The following is a 22,301-nucleotide window of genomic DNA, read 5'->3' as shown; positions in this document are numbered from 1 at the left end:
GTCCAAACCCCAAAGAACTTCTCCCAAATATGTGCTGCTGGGACCATGAGGATGCAGTCTTCTGGCAGTCAAGCTCCGACCGAGGTAAAGAACTTCGATTTCATTCCTGAGAGAGCAAGTGGCAAATAAGATCCCCTCAGGAATCAGTGCACTTTGACAGCCTGCTAAGGCAGTTAGGGCCTGTTAATCACCAGCCCTCTCTGGCCTGCTGACGTCCAGTGGGCTGGACAAACTGGGATACCCGGTGGGAGGGGGTGCAGAAATGAGGTCCAAGCTCATGAAAAGTCTCAAGGAACATTTTGGGTTATGCCTTTTTCCCTTCAAAAGGAAAAGATAACAATCAAAATGTTCTTTGATTCTGTTAATAATCTAAATGGGTCTGTGGATTATATCAAAGGAAAATTATAAAGGAAACCAAAAGAGATCATCTAGCCAGAGTCTGCATCTTTCTTAAATGTGGTGGGGGAATATATATAGTTTCTTAGTGTTCATATAATTTATCAATATATAATTTATATATATATATATAAATTTTATATACATATAAAACTTCTCAATCCTGTATTTTCTTATTTTTCTCACATTTCTGCTACATTTTTCATTTTTAAAATCATTCCTGGCTATTTCATGTTCTTTCTTACAATTGAGAATGGGATCAATTTTTTTCTATAGTATTTTGAGTATTATTTGCCTATATTAAAATTGCTGCTTTACTGTGTATGTGCATATGGATGTATGTATGATATAAATGGAACTATTTGCCTGGATGTCAAAAAGACTTTTGGCATATTCACAACCCTTCCTTGTAAAATAACGTAAAATTTAGACACTGAACAGTGGATTTTTAATACAGAGTATATTAAATCAATGGCCCAATGTATAAACAGCTTCAAAATTGCAAGTTGTTTTTTTTTTAAAGATCACCACATATATATTTTTAAACTTCTCTGTTTGAGATGTATCTAAGAAAAAATAAGAATTAACAAGAAAACAGCCTAACACACAATAAGCAGCAGCCTTAACAGGCAAATCATATTCAAAATACAATTAGAAAAAATTGATTCAATTCACAATGAAATAACCAAGAAAAATTTTAAAAATTAAAAATGTAGGAGAAACATAGGGAAAATAAGAAAAATGCAAGACTGTTGAGAAACTATTTATAAGATTTTACTAATTGGAATGATATAAGCTGCCTAAGTGAGAACACAAGATTTTAAATGTGCAAACTTCAAGTTCATTACCCTATTTTATATGCATACTATTCCTCTCTAATGAAAATATCTATAATGTAGATATCTCTACTAATAAACTTAAGAAAAATAAAATGAATTCTCAAAGGTCATAATCTTTGTAATGTCTTTAAGATAATAAACCCCAATAAAGCTCTGTAAATGCTCAGATTACAGTTTGATCCTCACAGAAGTACCAGAATGAAATTGTGCTGCTTCAAATAATCTAGACACCATTTACTAGTTTCCCAAGCACAGGAAGAATAGGATTAGGCTTTGCTCTGCAGGAAGAACCTTCTGGGACCTTTCTCTCCCTCCTTCTTCCATACTGAATACACATCTCTTCTCTGCTTAACCAAACTGTTATAATCTCTGTTGTGATACACTTGTTTGTTCCTTTCCTAGGGAGAAAAATTTGCTAGAATGAGGATGGTTGAATATATCAGCCACTTTTAGTGAAATCTCATCTCTCCATTTCTTATTCATCCTTTAATGAATATTTACAGAGTATTTTAGTGTTCCCTGCATTGAATTTTACAACCATTCCCTTCATTGAATTTGAGGCCCATCTTTGCCATATATGGCTGTAAAATGCATATTTGCCTTCTTGATATGAGCTGGTACTCCAAAGTGAAAATTATCAATATAAATTATACTCAAATAGTTGGGACCAACGTTTCTAAATCATCTAACTTATTGTCTGGATTCTTAACTCCTTAGAACAGGTGGCCCAGGTGTTTTCTTGATCATTATTTTGGGCAATTTGGTCTGTTGCTTTCTTATTGTCAGTTTTCCAGGCCTACAAAGCTGTAAACATGGTTCAAGTAAAACCAAAACTATTTTTTAAATTATACTTACTGAGGCTGAAGGAGCCAAGAGTTGGACTTATTTGTAAAATAATCTACATTTATAACCTCACTGGTGTTATCCACTTGATGTTTCTCTATGAATTTTGAACTTCTATTATCCTTTGCCTTTATATTGTGTAGGAAAGAGGAGCTGTCCAAATTTGTTTTGTATTTCTGTATACACTTTTTGTAAAGTGTATATAAACAGTTTTATATAGCACTTGCAATATAGGCTTTTATGGGCCTTGTGTTCTTTGTGTTTAAGGAAGTAATAGAATGAGTAGAAAGCAAAAATATGTTTCATTTGTTGCATGATGATTTTTATCAACTACTTATTTCTTACCTGGATCTAAAATTCACTTAATATCAGATACTTCCACTAAATCTCATAATTGGAAAATAACATTTCAAATATCACTATCAGGATAAGAATGTTTGGTTTGGAATCTTTTTTGAAGTAAAACTATAACACAAAAGTTTCATTTTAAGTGCTATCTTTTCTAAGAAATTTATTAGAGCCAATCAATAATTATAAGTTTAAAATATACATGATTTAGGAACAGAGAGAAGAGATGAGAATTGAAAATATACAGTAGTTTGTAAAACCTCTTTAGAAAGTAAGGGAAGGGATTTTACACCTTTCCTTCAAAATATTTACAGCTAACATGGCTCTTTTAAAATTTGAAATGTACTGTGAGGTTTTCTTATTCTCATTTTCTTTAAAGGCCTTCCCTGTATTGTATCACAGTCTACATTTATAATTGTACTTTTTTCTTAGTGGGACACATTGGGTTGGAGGATGAAAGGTGTGATAGGAGCAAAGGGTATTTAAACATCATTGACTCCATCTCCATGTTCCTTGGAGTAGGACATCTGGAGTTAATTCACTTGCCTGCGGCCATATATCAAGTCTGTAGCAGCCAGGGGTAGAACACTGTCTGTCTTTCTTTGTGTCTATGTTCTTGCCAGGATATTCTACTCACTGCATGTTTGATTTTAGGGTAAATTTTAGGCTGCTGGGTACTCAGTTAGGAAGTTATCCATGGCACTTTACAGATGGATACAAATTGTTCTAGTCTTTCTTTTAGGCTTATATCCATGTACCCCCAACTCAGTTTCCTTAGAAAACAAGGTCCAGACTGTTAAGTATCCTTATGCTGATGGTATGGAATCCGATTGGTAAAATATCAGTATGTAGAAAGTTAATTAATAAAATAATTCATTTCTTATTTCATATGGATCAGGAGCTTCCTGTGTGCCAGGAGTTCTTGTAAGTGTAGTGGACAACAACAACCCAAGAAATGGCCCCAAATCCCTGTCACTATGGAGACAGGGATCTAGATGTAAAGATGAAGGTAGGGTCTATGAGAAATACAAAAGTATATGAGATTACTACATTCAAGTGCTTAATTGGTCTGTCAAATTCAACAGCACAATGGAAAAATCTAATAGCTTCTGTTATTGTGACTTATAGATAACTGGTTTTTTTTAAACATTTTCTTATCTTTTTTCTTTTAATAATCCTGTGGAGAATTCCTGGTAGAACGAAGGGCTCAAATGCAGTTGATTGGATTCTAAATCATTTAATCTTTTTGGTACAGCATTTGTTGTTGTTGTTCTTTTAATAAATGACAGCAGAATGCATTACAATTCTTATAACAAATATACAGCATGATTTCTCATGTCTCTGGTTGTATATAAAGTATGTTGACACCAATTCGTGTCTTCATATATGTACTTTGGATAATAATGTCTATTGATACAATTTCAAGACTCAGCTTCTCCTCTGAATTTAATATTCACTGGCTTGAACATAACACAACAATATAGTTTTTTTATCTATAAAACAAGAACAGTAAGCCTAGCCCTAACTCATTTTGTTTTGCAGGAGATTTTTGAAAATTCAATAAAATGGCTTTTATGAAACTAGTCTCTAAACCACTATATAAATGTGAAACATTATTATACACCATAATTTTCTTGTTTTTTGTCCAGGGAAAACTGGAGATTTTTTTAGAACCAAGAAATAAAATAAAAACTTAAAGAATCTCCCCCTGCCCTGCCGCCATTTTTTATAGTCTGTAAGTTGGAAATAGTATTAGTTTTGTCAATAACTAATCTAATCTTTTATGGGCTATTCTTTGTATATCCTAAGAATACCTGTAAATCACAGTTGAGAATACATGTTCCAAAGATTTTATAATTTTATAATTAACATTTAGTATTGTTTATTATGTATGACTTGGGGAGGGTGACTAGTTTCATTTTTTTCAATTTTTATGTTGTCCAGGTCAACTTTTGTAAATATTCCATCCTTTTCTCACCGGTATAAAATGTCATAAATAAAATTTGTAAATGTATAGGTTTGTTTCTGGACTTGATATTGTGTTCCATTAGTTTATTCTTTGTCCATGTGCCAATGTGATGTCTACTTGGGCATAAATCCTGGCTGCCTTCTTTACCATTTTCTGGCCTTGGCTACTCAGCCTCTGTCATTGTTTAATAATGGTGCCCACTTCACCATGCAGCTGTTGCTGAGCTATCCCTCATTGCTGACCTTAAAGTTTTAGGTCTTTCTTATCTTCTAAGTAATTCCCATGCCTCCCTTGAGTTCACAGTGCTGCCTCTCTTGACCCTGAGACATGGAAGAATTCTAAACAGTTGTCAAGTAGTCCTTGTTCTTCCTAGATGCCATCTATCCAGGACAGAAGGGTATAAGTCTGTCTGAGTTCCCAAACCTATGTGGGATTTCTGTTATCCATGCTTGGCTGACCAGGTTCCTCATTTTCTCTATGAGAAAGAGACCTGAACACTTTAGCTAATGCCTTAGTTGAGGAAATATCACCAGGTAAAAGAAATTAGAGAAGTGAATCATTTTTAAATATAATTACAAGTATATTATTATGCTATAAAATTAATAACACATGTTCAGAGACTTAAAATTTTAAAACTATCACCCTACTACATCAGTCTACATTTACATAAAAATAGCCAAAGTGATTAATTTTCCATCTACTCTCAAGAAATAGGAGTTTTTATATGTCTCACTTCTGCTATTTATTAAGAACCAAGTTTTCAAGATATTTTATAAGGACCCCATCCTACATATTAACTTACCAAATGGTAACTTGAAATATTAAATGAGAGGTACATTGTTAACTATCAGCAAAAAATGTTTTCATCTGAAAATACAAGTCCTCATTAATTATTGTCTAAAATTTTCATTGATGTAAATAGTTTATAATTAGGTTATGCTTATAGAGCACTTGGATTTTCTTTCATGCAGAGAGTGTAACAATTTGACCTACAATAATTGCTGAGAATTTCTTTATCAATTAAGACTTACTGAGAGTCTTTATCTGATGACACACACATGTTAGAGCACTAATCTACAGGATACACAAAGAACTCAAAAAATTTACCACAAAAAACCACAAACAACCCAATCAATAAATGGGCTAAGAAGCTGAACAGACACTTTTCAGAAGAAGATATACATTAAATCAACAAATATAGAAAAAAATGTTCAACATCTCTAGTAATTAGAGAAATACAAATCAAAACTATGCTAAGATTTCTTCTCATGTCAGTAAGAATGACAGTTATCAAGAATACAGGCAACAATAAATATTGGTGAGGATGTGGGGAAAAGGTACACTTATACATGCTGGTGAGACTGCAAATTGGTGCAACCAATCTGGAAAGCAGTATGGAGATTGCTTAGAAAACTTGAAATGGAAACACAATTTGACCCAGCTATCCCACTTCTTGGTCTATACCCAAAGGACTTAAAATCAGCATACTATAGTAATGCAGCCACATCAGTGTTCATAGCAGCTCAATTCACTCAATTCACAAAAACTAAACTGTGGAAGCAACCTAGATGCCCTTCAATGGATGAATGGATAAATAAACTGTGGTATATATACACACAGTGGAATATTGTTCAGCATTAAAAGAGAATAAAATTATGGCTTTTGCAGGTAAATGGATGGAGTTGGAGAATATTATGCTAAGTAAAATAAGCCAATCCCAGAAAACCAAAGACCAAATGTTCTCCCTGGTAAGTGGATGCTGATCCATAATGGGGAGAGGAGAGGCATGGGAAAAATGGAGGAATTTTAACTGGAGGTTAGGGAGGGTGCATGGGGGCAGGGAAGATGGTGGAATGAAATGGACATCATTACCCTATGTACATATGTATGACTGCACATATGTTGTGATGCTACATCATGTACAGCCATTGAAATGTAAAGTTGTACTGCAGTTGTGTACAATGAATCAAAATGCAATTCTGCTCTTATATATACCTAATTATAATGAATCAATTAATTTAAAAAAGACTACCAAGAGAGAGAGAGAGAGAGAGAGAGAGAGAGAGAGAGAGAGAGAGAGAGAGTTTTCATTGTACCCGCCACCAGCTCTGAGTTGCAGAAACAGGGTACAGAGCAGTGGCTGCAACCCAGGGAGCTGCAGTACCTGGGGCAAATCAAACCCATCCTGTGTTACGGCTTCAGAAATCATGCTACAGCCTGAGAGGTGAATTCCTCTGCTGACAACCAAATGTGTATTCTGGAATGGTGTTTTGGAGGAGTTGGTGTGGTTTATCAAGGGATCCACAAATGCTAAGAACTATCTTCCAGGCAAGTAAACATCTGGGATGCCAATGCATCTCAAGCCTTTTGGGATGGCCTGGGATTCTCCACCAGAAAAGAAAGGGACCTGGGCTCAGTTGGAGACATTTTTGGACAGAACACAAAGATATGGATTTAGATTATTCTGGTCAAGGAGTAGGCCAAATGTAAAAAGTGATCGACACCATCAAAACCAACCCTGAAGACAGAAGAATCATCATGTGTGTTTGGAAACCAAAAGATTTTCCTCTGATGGTGCTGCCTCCATGCTATGCCTTCTGCTAGTTCTACAAGGTGAATGGGGAGCTGTCCTCCTGGCTGTATCATAGGTCAGGAGTCATGGGCTTGGGCATGCCTTTCAACATCAGTGCTATGCCCTGCTTACCTTACATGATTGCACACATCATGGACCTGCAGCCAGGTGACTTTATTCATTCTTCGGGAATGCACATATTTACCTGAATCACATTGGGCCACTGAAAATTTAGCTTCTACAAGAACCAAGAGCTTTCCCAAAGCTCAAAATCCTTCAAAGGGTTGGGGCTGGGGATGTGGCTCAAACCGTAACGCGCTCACCTGGCATGCGCGAGGCGCTGGGTTCGATCCTCAGCATAAAAATAAAATGACTTACCAATTATTCTTCATTAGCTTTTAAGTATGTTACCACTGCAGACATAACTGCTATTATTTTAGTAATCATGTTTTGTTAACTGAGGAAGCATGAAAATCCTGAGAGAAGAAAGTGGAAACTTATATACTTTTAGCAAAAATATATAGTATTTCAGTCTCTTGGCTTCATGAAGACACTTGTGAGTTTCATTAGTTGTATAAGCTATTCCCTTCAATTTCAAAGTAACCCATCCATCATAACATATGAGCTTATGAATGCTTATTTGTTTTATATATTGCTGTAATAAAGAACTGTGTGCAAAAAAAGATTTATTAAATTGTACATAATAAAAATATGCCCTATAGGAAAGAAAGTAGAACAAATCAGACATAACTTTCCTGTGTTCATATATGAATATACCAACAAGGTAACTCCACACCATGTTCAATCCCAAGAATGGAATCCTAACTAGATCCCATTAAGTTATAATCCATATGTATAATACATCAAAAATACATTCACTGTTCCATATATCTAAAAAGAACAAACAAAAAATCAATTAAAAAATTATCTGCCTTGAGAAGGAGATATGTCCATACCTTTTTCACAGTGTTAATTAAAAATTATCTTCTATTTTTCACCAAAGACTTTGCAGTCTTTCTATTCTCAGGTATTATACATTTCTATTTATGCCCTCTTATAGAGAATTCTGTGAAACTATTGATGTAAATGATCTCAAGTTGATTTTACACAGTAGAACTTTCTTGGCCAACTGTAATTACACAATAATTTTTAATGCCTAAAACTTGGGAAATTATTTCTTTCTGTGGATCTCAAATATTTACAAAGTACCCATTTACCCATTGCACAGTCTTAACCATGGTCAGAAGAAATCTCCCATTGGCAATAGATGTTTTTCTCAGTAGCATGTTTGAATCCTTATGATAATGATGTAGTTGGCAGGCCATAATAATAATTTAAGTGTACATATGCATGAGCAATTATGTAGGTAGGTTCAGGCCTTAAGTTGTCTCTCCTTTTCAGAGCAGTGGTTCTGGTACTAGTTCTGTTTTTACCTTTGCTGTGCTGTTTGAGTCTGCCTGATTCATGCCTCCAGTTCCCAGAGGCCTTTACCCCTCCTTCTCTGGTCACAGACTTAGTTTTTCTCTTCTTTTCTCTGGGTTTTAAATATCACAGTTGCTGCCACAGAAAAGCTATTCCCCAATGGGGGCTGCCCTAAGGCAGGGTTGGGAGAGAGAAGAGAAGAGGAGAAAAAAGAAAAAAAATTCAAGGATTCCTACCATGCCTACTAGCATGCAGGGGCCCCTCTACCAGACCTGTGGTGAGAATAAAGGGGTCTCTTCTTGAGTTTTTATGGCATGTTTCTGTCATTTGATGCCATCTCAGGTCAAATCTGGAATACAAAGGATGGAAAAACAAAGAAGAAAAAAAGACATTACAAATCATTATTCAAGTGTTACGTTCGGTTCCCCAATAATTTCTTCCACTCCATCTTGGCTGACACCTGAAGTTCAGGATCTTTAAGAACAGAACTGAAGGCTGAACAAAGGATGAAGGTTTAGCCAAGGCTCAGCTGTGCACCCCCTAGCCCAACTGCTCTGATGATGGGGCTTCTACTTAATGCTAATTACATTAAAATTAGAAAAAACACATGAAAAGGAAGTAAGAAGTTACTGGAGGCAGAGCTCTGCACAATCTGCTCAGTTCCATCTTAGAGGAAGATCTGAGGAGGAATCGGAGACAGATTTGTGATATCAGTGAAGACTGAGGTCATGGAAGAAAGAATTTGAGGGAATTTCTATGAACTGCTGGAGTGTTGCCTCTTTTGCTGGCCTTTGAATTGAGTCAGAGTAGGTGTTGAATCAAGTTCGTGCATATTCATACCCTGTTCTACTTGACAGCATTGTTGCTTGAAGGAATGCTGAATGGAAAACTTGGAAATCCTCCTTATACTGCCCAGGGTGAGTTTGCATTGGATATCAGCCCCAGGCAATCTGCTGCTTCCATCAGCTTTCTGTCCCCAATGCTGAGCTATCTACAGATAGGATTGGAGTTAGGACTTGATAGCAATTGTACTCTAAGGCTGGTTGTCTATAAAATAAGTCATTTTTATAATTTTTTTTATTTCAAGATAAAGTCTCAATCACAGTTTTATCAACTAATATCTTTAGCTAATAACAAATATCATTTTCCATAAAGCTTTGGTCCTAATTTTAAGTGCATTAAACCTAAAAGTCTTTTTTTTTATAATGCCAGTTACTTTCATTTAGGGCCTTCCATAATTATCATGTAGCAAGTACAATCCTAGGTATTTTGCATGGATTATCTCTTTTACATCTCAGTAAATTAAAATTCTGAGAGACTATGTAATTTGCAAAAAAAGTTATGCTGAGATTAAAACCCAGAATAACTTGTTTAACCATTGGGCTAGGCCTCCTCCCAATCAACACCTTCAGCAAAAGAATACTGATCCCTTGTATTCTACATGCCTTCTACAACCTCAAGTGTTTACATTTACTTCTTACTATGTGTGGGCTCTCTCTTGCCCAGTGATGGGGTCCACAGAACAGGGAAGAGAAGTGTGGCTGTGGAGTCTTTAATCAAGACCTCCAGAGACCAAGCAGGAAGTGGGTCTGATTTTATTGCACAGTTAACATGTATATATATTCAGGCAGTAGCTAAGTGGATTACAGAGAGCCACCAATACAATATCTGGCCAACTGTCCTTGCAGCAATCAATTGAAGAGTGGGCCATGGAGCAAGTGCAGGGACTGCAACATGCAGCCTCACACCCAGGGCTGTGCCTATGGGGTAACTGGTTTGCCCCTCACACGCCTAGCATGGAGGAGTGGTTTGCCACTCGGACACCCTTAACTATGCCATGTATGCAGTATTCCATGCACTTGCCCCCATATCACCATAGCTTCAGTTCTAATCATAAAAAGCAGCTGAGCAATCTGTTTTTGGAAACATGCCTCCACTGTTTGGCACATTTGGAGACTGTGCCACACTGTCCAATTTAATATCCTTTGATATCCATTAGGATTTTCTTGTATAGAGCCTTTACCACAAGCCTCTCTTTTCTATCAAGGGCTAGCCATGGCCTTTGACTTCTAGCTACTGCCTGAACAACTATCTTGCATTTGGACTGAACATCTAACTCAGAGACTGGCTGTGCAGCCTTCTGGGAAAGAGGAAATGTCTTTTCATTTCTCAGACATCTCTTACATTTTGGCCAGCCCCCAACATTGGGGAAAATCTCATGGGCAGCATCACAACAGAGAGACTTCTTTGCAACAGAGGCATCCATGGCACAACAGGCTGCAATGAAAAGACTTGGCAATTGGAAATGATATGATTCTTGCCCCATGTAAGATAGAAGACAAGATTATATAGGCAAAGATATGGAAAATATTAAATCTAAGTGAATAATCAGTATAAGCCACTGAATATTCAATATACTTGCATGATTTTTTTCAGGCAACTTTTGTGTGTGTACAAATTGTGCCCACACACATTCTCACTAAGTGATTTCTTCTTAAAGGGACCTATCGACAACAATCCAAAACGTGAAAAGGAGAATTAAAAATGAAATATAGGAGCTTAGCAGAACAGAGCAGAGTTAGAATAGATACAATTCAACTGAATGAGATAGAATTTTTCCTGTTTATTATATAGTTTTGAGGTAAAGGGTTGTTATTTACATTCATGTAAAGACCTTTTCATAGTATTACTTGGGTGCAAATTTTCAGGTCACAAAATACATGTCCTTCAGGGCACATAGGAGACTCTTCTCCTAGTACTTTGTCAGGTTTGGTTGTTCAGTATCTTATGGCTTTATCTTTTTTTTTAGTGTATTTCAGTTTTATTTTTTAATTAGTTGTTCAAAACATTACAAACTCTTGACATCATATTTCATACATTTGATTCAAGTGCATTATGAACTCCCATTTTTACCCAGTATACAGACTGCAGAAACACATCCACATTTTTACATACTGCCATACTAGTGTCTGTTATATTCTGCTGCCCTTCCTATCCCCTTCCTATCCCCCCTCCCCTCCCATCTTCTCTTTCTACCCCATCTACTGTAATTCATTTCTCTCTCTTGGTTTTTCCCTTTCCCCTCACTTCCTCTTATATGTAATTTTGTATAACGATGAGGGTCTCCTTCCATTTCCATGCAATTTCCCTTCTCTCTCCCTTTCCCTCCCACCTCTGGTCTCTGTTTAATGTTAATCCTCTTCTCATGCTCTTCCTCCCTGCTCTGTTCTGAGTTGCCCTCCTTATATCAAAGGAGACATTTGGCATTTGTTTTTCAGGGCTTGGCTAGCTTCACTTAGCCTAATCTGCTCTACTGCCATCCATTTCCCTGCAAATGCCATTATTTTGTCATTTTTTAGCGCTGAGTAATACTCCATCGTGTATAAATGCCACATTTTTGTATCCATTCATCTATTGAAGGGCATCTAGGTTGGATCCACAGTCTAGCTATTGTGAATTGTGCTGCTGTGAACATTGATGTAACTGTATCTCTATAGTACGCACTTTGGGGAATAGTCCGAGAAGGGGAATAGCTGGGTCAAAGGGTGGTTCCATTCCCAGCTTTCCCAGGAATCTCCAAACTGCTTTCCCAATTTTTTATATATGTTTTTGCATCCGATTCGCCAGAATTTTATTGAGGATTTTTGCATCTGTTCATTGGAGTCTGTAGTTTTCTTTCTTTGAAGTGTCTTTGTCTGGTTTCAGAATCAGGGTGATGCTGGCCTCATAGAATGAATTTGGAAGAGCTCCCTCTTTTTCTATTTCCTGAAATAACTTGAAAAGTATTGGTATTAATTTTTCTTTAAAGGTTTTGTAAAACTCCGCTGTATATCCATCCGGTCCTGGGCTTTTCTTGGTTGGTAGTCTTTTGATGGCTTCTTCTATTTCCTCCATTGATATTAGTCTGTTTAAATTGTGTGTATCCTCCTGACTCAATCTGGGAACTCTGGCTCTATCTTTAGGCCTCCTTTTTAACTTTGATTCCATGTAGGGCTTAATATTCATGATTAGTGCACTGCAGTAAAAATAGACCCCAAAGAGACACAGATTGTCACTGCCTCTACCAGGTCACATGTGCATCTCCGTGAGAGGAAGACAAATGAAAAGTGAAGAGATATTGCTTTACATCAACAAAATAATTAACTCTTTTCTACCTGTTCTTTTTTTTTCCACTATTCGTATCTTTACAGAAACTGAGTTTACATATCCTTTTTCAGATTGGAAAAAAATGCTAAGAAATGAACAACAACAACAAAAAAAAAACCCATTGGCACCTAACTCTAAACTTTTGTTTCAATAACAGCAGCACATATGATTGACATCTAGTAATGAATAGAAATATAAAAATTTTGTTTAGTGCAAGGAAGATTATATTTTATAAGTCATTTCTTGGCAGCAAATAATCCAAAGTAACATATTTTCAGGGTTTGATGAAGACAAACTCTTAAATAACTCTATATGAGATTATTCACTCTTCAGTCCAAAATAAAATGTCATTGTCCATGTAATTTTATGTAATCAATTTCCACCAGAAGTAAGACATAAAAACATTCAGGAGTGTTCACCTTTTATTCAGGCTCTGAGCAGTAAGAGACTGGTGTCACCATAAAAACTCTCAAACTCCTCCAACCTCAAGGTACATAGAGTGAATGCAGGAGCCCGGCAGAACTGAGAAACCCAGATTCTCCAAGTTATACTCAGCTGACAGGCATCTACAAGCACAAAGCATTTAAATGACAGAACTGGCATGTATCATGGCCACTGTTCAGTAAAGTAATACAATCGTATCATCTGTGGTGATAAAAATGCAGAAGTTGGATATCCTAAATCAGATCTGACAACAGGAATAAAAACAACACAGACTATCTAAAGGAAAATGGAGCTAGTGTTTTCAGCTTCCCCCTGAAGGAGTGATGCATTTTCTTTACTTTCTCTTTGTAGCTCATTCTCTATACACGTATGTGAAGGAGGCAGAAAGCCCTGGTTTGTCCTCAAGCTGCCCTTCAATTCTCTAAGCAGATTTGGAGAATTGGCAGGAGAACCTACCAGAAGATTCTCTGCATGAAGAACTGAGGAGTGTACTAGGAAAGAGCTTCCCCCAAGGGAAAAAGGAGTTGTGTTAAGCCCAAAACAGAAATAGCCTTAGTCATCAGAGAATAGAGCAGAGTTGGTTCCTCAAAAGTATCCCTGGATCTTGACAAATCCTAGTACAGGAAAGGAAACTGTAAGGGAAGCAACTAAATAGCTGTCACAGCAGGAGCTCAGTGCTTTCAACTGGGCAGCACAGGTTTGGAGAATGAGATGCCTGTTCTGCCATAGATTATGACACAATCCTGGATTCTTAGGAGGTCTTCAACATCTGGGGTGGGCCAGGCATGAGACAGCAGCTGCATGGTGGTGCCAGGAGGCATCAGAATGCTTCATCAAAGGACCTAGGGAAGACAGAATGGAGGCTCTACACGTCACATGAAGGGTTCCTGGGACAACAGGAATTATCACTTAAATATACATATGTATACACACACATATATATGCTTTACATCTATAGAAATGCTTTATATATATAGAAATAGGTTGTTCAGGAGAATCTATTTTCTAGATCTTATTTCTAGGGAGAGAATTAGAACAAAATCAAGTTGATTAATCCCCAGCGAGTAACTCAGGCCCACCATGCTAACATGCAGCTTTCATGGTATCCAGTCCATCCACTCTTTCATGAAGGGCTTGATTAGTGAAATATCTTGGAGATAGCTTCCTGGGGAATTGAGGCTCATGGTATAGGTGAAGAACCAGCCTAACGAAATCATATTAAAAAAAATAAGGCATGTAAAGAAATGCAAGGGTCTGGAGCAAAAGTTCTAAGACCAAAGGATCAACTCAAGGTACCCACCCTGAGCAGTAATAAAGATGTGGAAACAAAGACAGGATCAAGAAATCAGGGAAAGGAGTGAAGCGTTTACAACTAAGAGACATTCTGGAGTCCTCCTGTTGAAGTCTCTGACTCATCTTCTTAGATGTGCCCAGGGCATTTGAATATCAACAAACAAAACCCTGCAGATTTTAGCAAGAAGAAATGGCTTTAACAACAGAAGTGTATTTTTTCACAGTTCCAGAGCTAGAAGTCCAAGATCATGGTGTTGGGAAGGTTGGTTTCTTCACCCTCTCTTCTTGGCTTGTGGGTGTCTGTCTTTTCCTTCTGTCTTCACATGGGTTTCCCTTTGTGTGTGTCCATCACCTAATCTCCTCATCTTGTAGAGACCCCAGTATGTGGATTAAGAGCTCCTTAGATGATTTAATTTCAACTTAACCACCTCTTTAAAGACCTTCTCTTCAAATACAGTCACGTTTTGAGGAACAGGGAGTTAGAAGAATATATAAATTTGGTGAGTGAAGGGCACGTAATTAAGATCATAATTCATGTTTTAAAAATGATTACATCTGGGACTGGGGTTGTGGCTCAGTGGTAAAGTGTTTGCCTCACTAAAGTGTGAGGCACTGCATTTAATCCTCAGCACCACATAAAAATAAATAAACAAAATAATGGTATTCTGTCCAACTACAACTTAAAAAAATATACTTAAAAAATGAGCTGGGCATGGTGGCACATGCCTGTAATCCCAGCAGCTTGGGAGGCTGAGGCAGGAGAATTGCGAGTTCAAAGCCAGCTTCATCAACCATGAGCCAGTAAGCACCTCAGCGAGACCCTGTCTCTAAATAAAATATAAAATATGGCTGGGGATGTGGCTCAGTGGTCAAGTGTCCCTGAGTTCAATCCCCAGTACCAAAAAAAGGTTACATCCAAGTATATACTGATAGTTAATCTCTTATGATTTAATTAGTAAGGAAGTGGTCCCTCTTACCTTTTTCCTCTGGAAAGACACCATGGAGGGGGGAAAGGAGTTGGCTGGTAGTTCAGTCTTGGGGAATGGATCAATAGGAGTATGTGCCATTACTATTTCCAGACCTGCCATCAGATGCTACCTGTTGGAGGAAGAAAGCTGTCCAGCATATTGTACTTATCATCTTTTCCCCAGAGGAGTTCTTTCAAGTCAAGAAAAAGGAAAGTAGCAGGAAAAGTAGAGTAATAGTCATCAAATTAGCTCAGTCCTTGTCTTAAGGAAACCCTCTCCCTATCTTGACATTGAGATTTGAGTGTAGGGCGAATACTGGGGAATGCGCTTAGGATCATTAACTGTGAGGAAGTAAAGAAAATAGAGTTGGGCAGAAGGAGGAGCTGAACTTAGTGCAATCAGTGTAATTCCAGTGAAGGTCTTGGCTGTCTCACAGGTCCAGAGTTGGAAGGCTTCCTCAGAGTTGTCCACCTCACCCCACTCGGCAGGAGGGCTTAATCTCCCTCATCCACATGTGCCCAGGTCCAATGATTGGATAAGGACCTGGGATCTATATGACCTTGAGTAAGACACCTCTCTTCAACAAGATCCTAACTTCTGGGGGATGAGGGCCTCAGACCCAAAGGCAGAGAGGAAGTTTGTCCAAGTGACACAGCACAATATTCATTGCAGTCACCTTTATATATTAGCCAAATTGTCCCCCAAACAATCAGTTGGGATGCAATGAGAAGGTAAAAAACTCCTAAGATGACAAATACCCACTTGAAAAGAAATTAATTTTGGCCCTTGATCAAAGGCGGGGGGTGAATCCCATGAAACATGTGATTCCAGCATTAGATTCAAACCAGTATATCCTCCAAGTTGGAAAGAGATTAAAAAATAATAATAACAACAACCCCAGAAAGTGCCAATTGACTACAAAGTACAGCATTCCTGGATTTATATTTACCTCTTTCACATGATCTCTTTCTAGGATAACAGGGAATTCTTAAACAGTGGACTCATATAGTCATGTAGATCTTTTGATATGCCTAAAAATATATGAAAAATATTTTGTCCCACTTTTCTTTCTCTTTGACCTTCAAAAAAGAATGAAAATAAATTATTATACCTTGAAGATATTTTAACCATGGAAATTGACAAGATTAAATTACTCAATTACCCCTGTTTTTCAACAAATATCTATTGAACATCTCTATGAAAAGATAAATATGATCTCAGCCTTCAATTAATTACAAATTTGAAGCAGGTGAGAAAAAGAAAAAGTAAAAAGTTAGCTGAAATGTTTAGAAATTGTTTTGTATGTTGCTAAGGTGACAGAGTTTTGACTTAGAAATAACTGAGGTGACGGATTGGGCTGCTGTATTTGGAGTAATGGGAGGGTGTCTTTAAGGAAGTGGCCTTGAAGTTGAGGCTTGAAGGTCAGGGAGGAACCAGAGAGTGAGGCAAAATTCCTAAATTCATCTCTGAGATCCTGATCTCAACTTCATACCTTTTCATGTGACAGGCTTCTGGGTTCTCCCTCCCTCCATCCTTAGTTGAAGTTTGGTCTTTGTCTTTGGCTTCCCTGTTCAGATGCTGAGCTGGCCCTTCTGCCTGCATGATCCTCTGGCCAAGATTTAACCTCCACCTGTTCCTGCTTCCACCAGAACTGTGTCTCCTTTCCTCCAAGGTTTTCCCACTCATTCCCAGTATTCCACAGCTTATCTATTTCCTTTGATAAAATAATGAAAAATTTTATGCAATTTATGTTAATTTCCTAAAGTTAAAAGGACAAAGGAACAAGATATTCAGAGGAGAGATAGGGAGAGGAAACGGTGAGAGAGAAAGAGTGCAGGAAAAATGAGCTTGAGGTCCAAGAAGTTTGTCATTAGTGTATGGATGAGCTGGTTTTCTACTTATGATCTTTCCGAAATTAAAAGGATAGTAAAATAGAAAAATGAAGTGGTTCTGCACGCCCTGAAATCGCTTTGTTTAACCTTACTTAATATCTACATGATTCAAAATGATACATATGAACAAGGCTCAAAATTCACCTATAAAAACTTAACTAGATTCAAAATGCACAAAATTATATGTTACAGTAAAAGCAAAGATAGTACAAGTTGATTGTTGTGTTTTAATCAGTTTTGATCACTATCCCTGCTCCAAACAGGATGTCATAATAAGATGGTCATGGAAATTAGTCCTTTGACCACAGATACTCTAAAAAAGGGTGATGAAAAATAGTCTTCTCTTCTCAGAGTGATTTTTAGATTCAGGGCAGAAGCTACAGAGAAAACATGTCACCCATTCTCCAACTGAAAATATGAAATATTTGTAGCAAAGTGTGTCAAGGATGAAGTCAAATCTCCATAAAAATTAGGTGTATGAAATCAGAGATTTATGAGATTTTACACTTCTCTTTGCATTTACTCTGCAAATAAGAGTGGTCAAAACTATTATTAAAACTGCTAACATTTCAGTAATCATTTTTCTGGAATAATGCCTTTTTTACATTTATGGTATGTAGACATAAAAGTAAAGAAAACTTGTGTTCATATACAAGCATATCTTTTTTATCAGTGCTTGCTACATGTTTTAATTAGCTTAGAAATGACACATTGAACTTAACTAGTTACCATGGAAATGAAAGTCCACAAATTTAAACAGCTATACAGTTGTTTTGGCAGATACTGAAATCTATATGACCTGGAAGATCTCTCAAACTAAACATTTTTCAGAGCAGTTTATTATTCTATTGAAAAGACTAATTTAAAAAAGGAACCTCAGATTGTATCTTGGGAATAGGAAGGTTTTACTCTATTTTCTCTTATAGTCTAAATTTGTACTTCCTTTTTATTTGGAATTATGTGGCTCATAAAGAAAAGTTGAGATTGTAATGAAGGAATGAAGGCTTATGAAAATCTGGACACTATCAGTCAAAGTGTTCCCTATTGATCCCATTCCCACTGGGAAGCTGGAATGACAGGACTACATAGGGTGGACAGACCTTATAAAGTTTGATTATTCTCTAGGTTCTAACACCAAACCAAGATCTGATCTGCTATCATTATTAATACTGTGCATCAGCTACTTTAGCAATATTAACTAGAAATGACCTTTCAAATATTTTATCACAAATGTAATTTAAATAAATTAATCTTGTTCATTCTTACATGAAATTCCAAAATTTTGATGGAAAATATTAATTTAACATTGTATTGAGAAATTCCAAGTACTTTCAATAAGACATAAAGCTTCCCTGATCCTTGCGATTTGTGTCATCATTCTACAGTTAAGAATATAACTATGATAGTTTGGATACAAATTCAGATTTATTTGACCCCAAACTCTGTGTTCTTTCATTTATCTTATATATTTTCCCCAAATAGACAGATTAAATCTTTTGACTGAAGGAATGTCTGGAGATAATCAAATACATTTCAATCCTGTATCCAATTCCTGTTCCCATTATCAAAGATTTAACAGCCTGCAAAAGAGCTTATAATATATCAAAACTCCAGAAGAATTATTCCAAGCTGAGAACACGAATAACAAAATTCTTCAAAAAATATTTAACTGTGCTGGGCTCGGGTTGTGACTCAGAGATAGAGCACTCACCTAGCATGTGTAAGGCACTGGGTCCGATCCTCAGCACCACATAAAAATAAAATAAAGATATTCTGTCATCCTACAACTAAAAAATAAATAAGTATTAAAAATATTTAACAGTATTTAATTTATTGTATTAATAGAGATTTTATAGAGACTGGTGCTGTATCTGTGTTTTGGATGAATTGTCACGTATACTCATAGCTTCAAAGAGCAAACTGTTTATGGACATATTACCTTGAACACCTTTGACCCTAAAGCTTCTCCCTCACTTATCCCCCTTGTCCCCTTTGATGGTGAAGTTACAAATCAGTTAAAACACCACTATAACTGTACAAGTAGGCATGGGATATAACTAATTATGCCAGCCATGAACACTTTACCTCATATTAGGTCATCAGGTCAACATCCTGGTCACATAGAAGGCCCATCCCAGGAACTGGAACTCAGGAATTATTAGTTTTGATGGAAGAGGTCATAATGGTTGAAAAATATTGAGCAATTTTGGTGGGATTCTGCATTGAAAGAGAAGTGTATATATATATATATATATATATATATATATATATATATATATATATATAGTTTAATTGCAGGAATTTTCCAAGCATGCACCAAGTCCTGGGTTTGATCTCCCAGAATCTTTAAATAATAGTTAAATAAATAATTTTTACAAAAACATCTTGTGTGAACAGAATCTTGAAATACCCCTATTAAAAATATCCTTCAATTCTGAAATTTCATGATAAAATAATGTTGCATATATGCAAAAATCAAAAAGATAAAGTCAGTAGAGTCAACTTTACATAAAAGAAAAGCCAGTCAACATGAATTTTTAAAATTTTGAACATGGGAAAGTAGGCTAATAAAAACTCCTACCTAAATTCTTTTACAATGTCCCTTCTTATTGTGCCTACACTGGCCAAAAATGTTTCTATTACTATAAACTAAACTCCAAGAACCCTTGAGTGCAGCTCTCTGGAAATACAGCTACTATTATTCTCTTCTTAGATAAGCTTTCCTTCTGTAAGAATTTTCAGAGCAGCTGTGTTTTAAATCTGTTTATCCTCCACAGCCAACTCATACTGATATGTTCCCCCAGGGTTCGCGCAAATACACTATTTTATCAGATTTATTTCTCATCTGTGCTCAAACTGGCTTATAAGGTTACATAAAATATTACACAATTGGAAACATTAGACTATATTGAATGATAAAAGAAAAACAAGGTGAGGCAAAGTGATCAAGAAATTAGATGAAGATACATAAAGTAATGACTGACCATCCTTCCATCAAAGGGCTGTATAGTTAACTGTACATATTTATATTAATTGTGATAGACCAGGTTATGCCATAGTAAGAGCAATTTCCAAAATCTCAGAAGCTTATGACAATAATTTCTCTTTTAGGTTATAGATTTTTTTTCCTGATTTCTATGCTAATGGAGTACCTATTGGCATTCATGCCTGTCACTTTGACAGAGGGAATAAGCTTTGAAGTGCATTGCCCTTAAAGGCTTTGGTAATGTTAAATCTAATGGTTCTCATTAGCCAGAATCAGCCTCACGACTTCACTCACAAGGCAAGTTGGTAAGTCTAGGCTTCCTCTGTAGAAAGAGCAGAGGTAGATATTGGTGGGCAGCCAGTTCCCATTGTAGCAATCTCAGGGCAGAAAAGAAAACCAGAACAGCTTTGATTCATATTTTCCTGAGATAAAAACAAATACAAAAGCTCAAGAAAATTACAACTATTTTTATTCTACTTTCAGATAGGAATTTGTCCAGCATTCCTAAGATGACTATGTATAACATATCATTGTAATATAGTCACAGAATTTTCTCAAAAGGTACTTGTATGGGTTTATAACATCACAACATCTTCAATTTGTTTAAACAGGCTCTGGAGGGATTAAATATTTGTGATTTATGTATCTAACTCTTTGCCAAATGCTCCGCTCTGAGATGTATTTTAGCATTTTATGTTGAGCTATTGTGCTTAATTATTTGAAGGGGAGCAAGTGCTAGATTGGATACTTTATGAGTGTTCTAGAAAGAAACTATTCTTTGCTGCGAGGTGAGAACTAATTTACCTTCCTAACACCTACCAACTTTGGGCCAGTTAAGATCCAAATATGGAAACCAAGGAACCAACAAGGGTCTTATCTGATCAGAAATCTATACTATACTTCTGAGGTGAGCTGGGGGAGAACCCAGTGTTTGGATAAAGATCCTTTTCAGACAGTTCTGAATTGTTCTTCTTGTGCAGATAACTCATCCATTAATGGATCTCTCATAGTTGAGCAATTTTGTTTTTAGAAAAGTATTGCAAGATAAACAAGGAGAGCAAGATTCCCTTCAGTGCAGAAATTTTATAGGGAAATAAGGTACAGACAGGAATACTTCATTTTTAAAATAATTTTGCCAGCAATTTTATGAATAACCAATTTAAAAGCTAAAGAATTTTCTTCTAAAATAAATTAATATTAATAAAAACTTTAATTGAACACTTGCTATGGCCAAACGATGTTACAAGTAAGCTCTTAAATGCATTTTCCTTTAATTTTCACAGCAGTGTTAGGTGAAAAAAATTATTAATCCCAATCTTCTAGTAGGGTACAATGAGGACATATAATTAGTCTAAGGATAAACAAGGTACTAAGCTTGTGGAGCTGGGCGTTTAGAAAAGGCTGGCCAAATGTAGAACACTTAGCTACTATACTTACAATATATATTTTAGTAAAATAACTCTGGCTTTTTTTGTATAGTAAGAATTTACTAGCAAGATCAGTTTTGGATAATGAAAGCATCAACTGTGTATAGAGGCAACTTGTCTTTCTGACTTGGGTTCATTAAGTACATCCAAAAGAAAAAAGAAAAGCAGGAGGATTCAGCAGAACCATATTTTCCATTGCAGGGATATTTAACTTCTGCCAAAGGCCATACCCATCTGTCTCTTTGCAAATCAAATGAATATTAATATGTTTTATATCCCCATCAGCATTAAAACATGGGGATTTCTACCGTGCTCTACAATTTAGTTACACTTTTTGCTGTGGAGTTAAAAGTTAAAGAAAAGCCCATGTAATGCTGCAGACTTTGACCTGAATCTGATGGCTTAAACAGCTATATATTCTGCCCTTTTTTTGAGGCAACTAGCTTAAGGTAGCTCAATTCCAACCCGCTTTTATTCTAAGTAAAGAGGGCAATGCCAGACAAACTCAGGGTTGCTGGGTTTATATCAATGTTATCTTAAGCAGTCAAAATTCCCTTTATCTGTAATGCTCAGGTTCTCCTACAAGAGATGTTGTGGAAGACCAGCCTCCTCTTGAAGGAGAAACATTTCTGATAATCTTTCCTGCTAGTATCTAGGTTTAGGTTTTTCAGGCTTTTGCAGATCTGCTATGTTAATTTACCACTCTTGTTTACTTTGTGATTTTAAAGTTTTTTGGTTACTGTGTTATTACTCTCA

At 36.4% G+C, this 22,301-nt stretch overlaps 1 pseudogene; it reads left to right on the top strand.

Annotated features, from left to right (window-relative positions):
* Positions 1–45: 45 nt before the first annotated feature.
* On the top strand, positions 46–7,277 carry LOC113178052 (thymidylate synthase-like; annotated as a pseudogene).
* The last annotated feature ends 15,024 nt before the right edge of the window (positions 7,278–22,301 follow it).

The sequence above is a fragment of the Urocitellus parryii genome, unplaced genomic scaffold, assembly GCF_045843805.1.
Source record: "Urocitellus parryii isolate mUroPar1 unplaced genomic scaffold, mUroPar1.hap1 Scaffold_184, whole genome shotgun sequence".
NCBI classification, from domain to species: Eukaryota; Metazoa; Chordata; class Mammalia; order Rodentia; family Sciuridae; genus Urocitellus; species Urocitellus parryii.
This window is presented reverse-complemented; position numbering and strand designations above follow the sequence as displayed.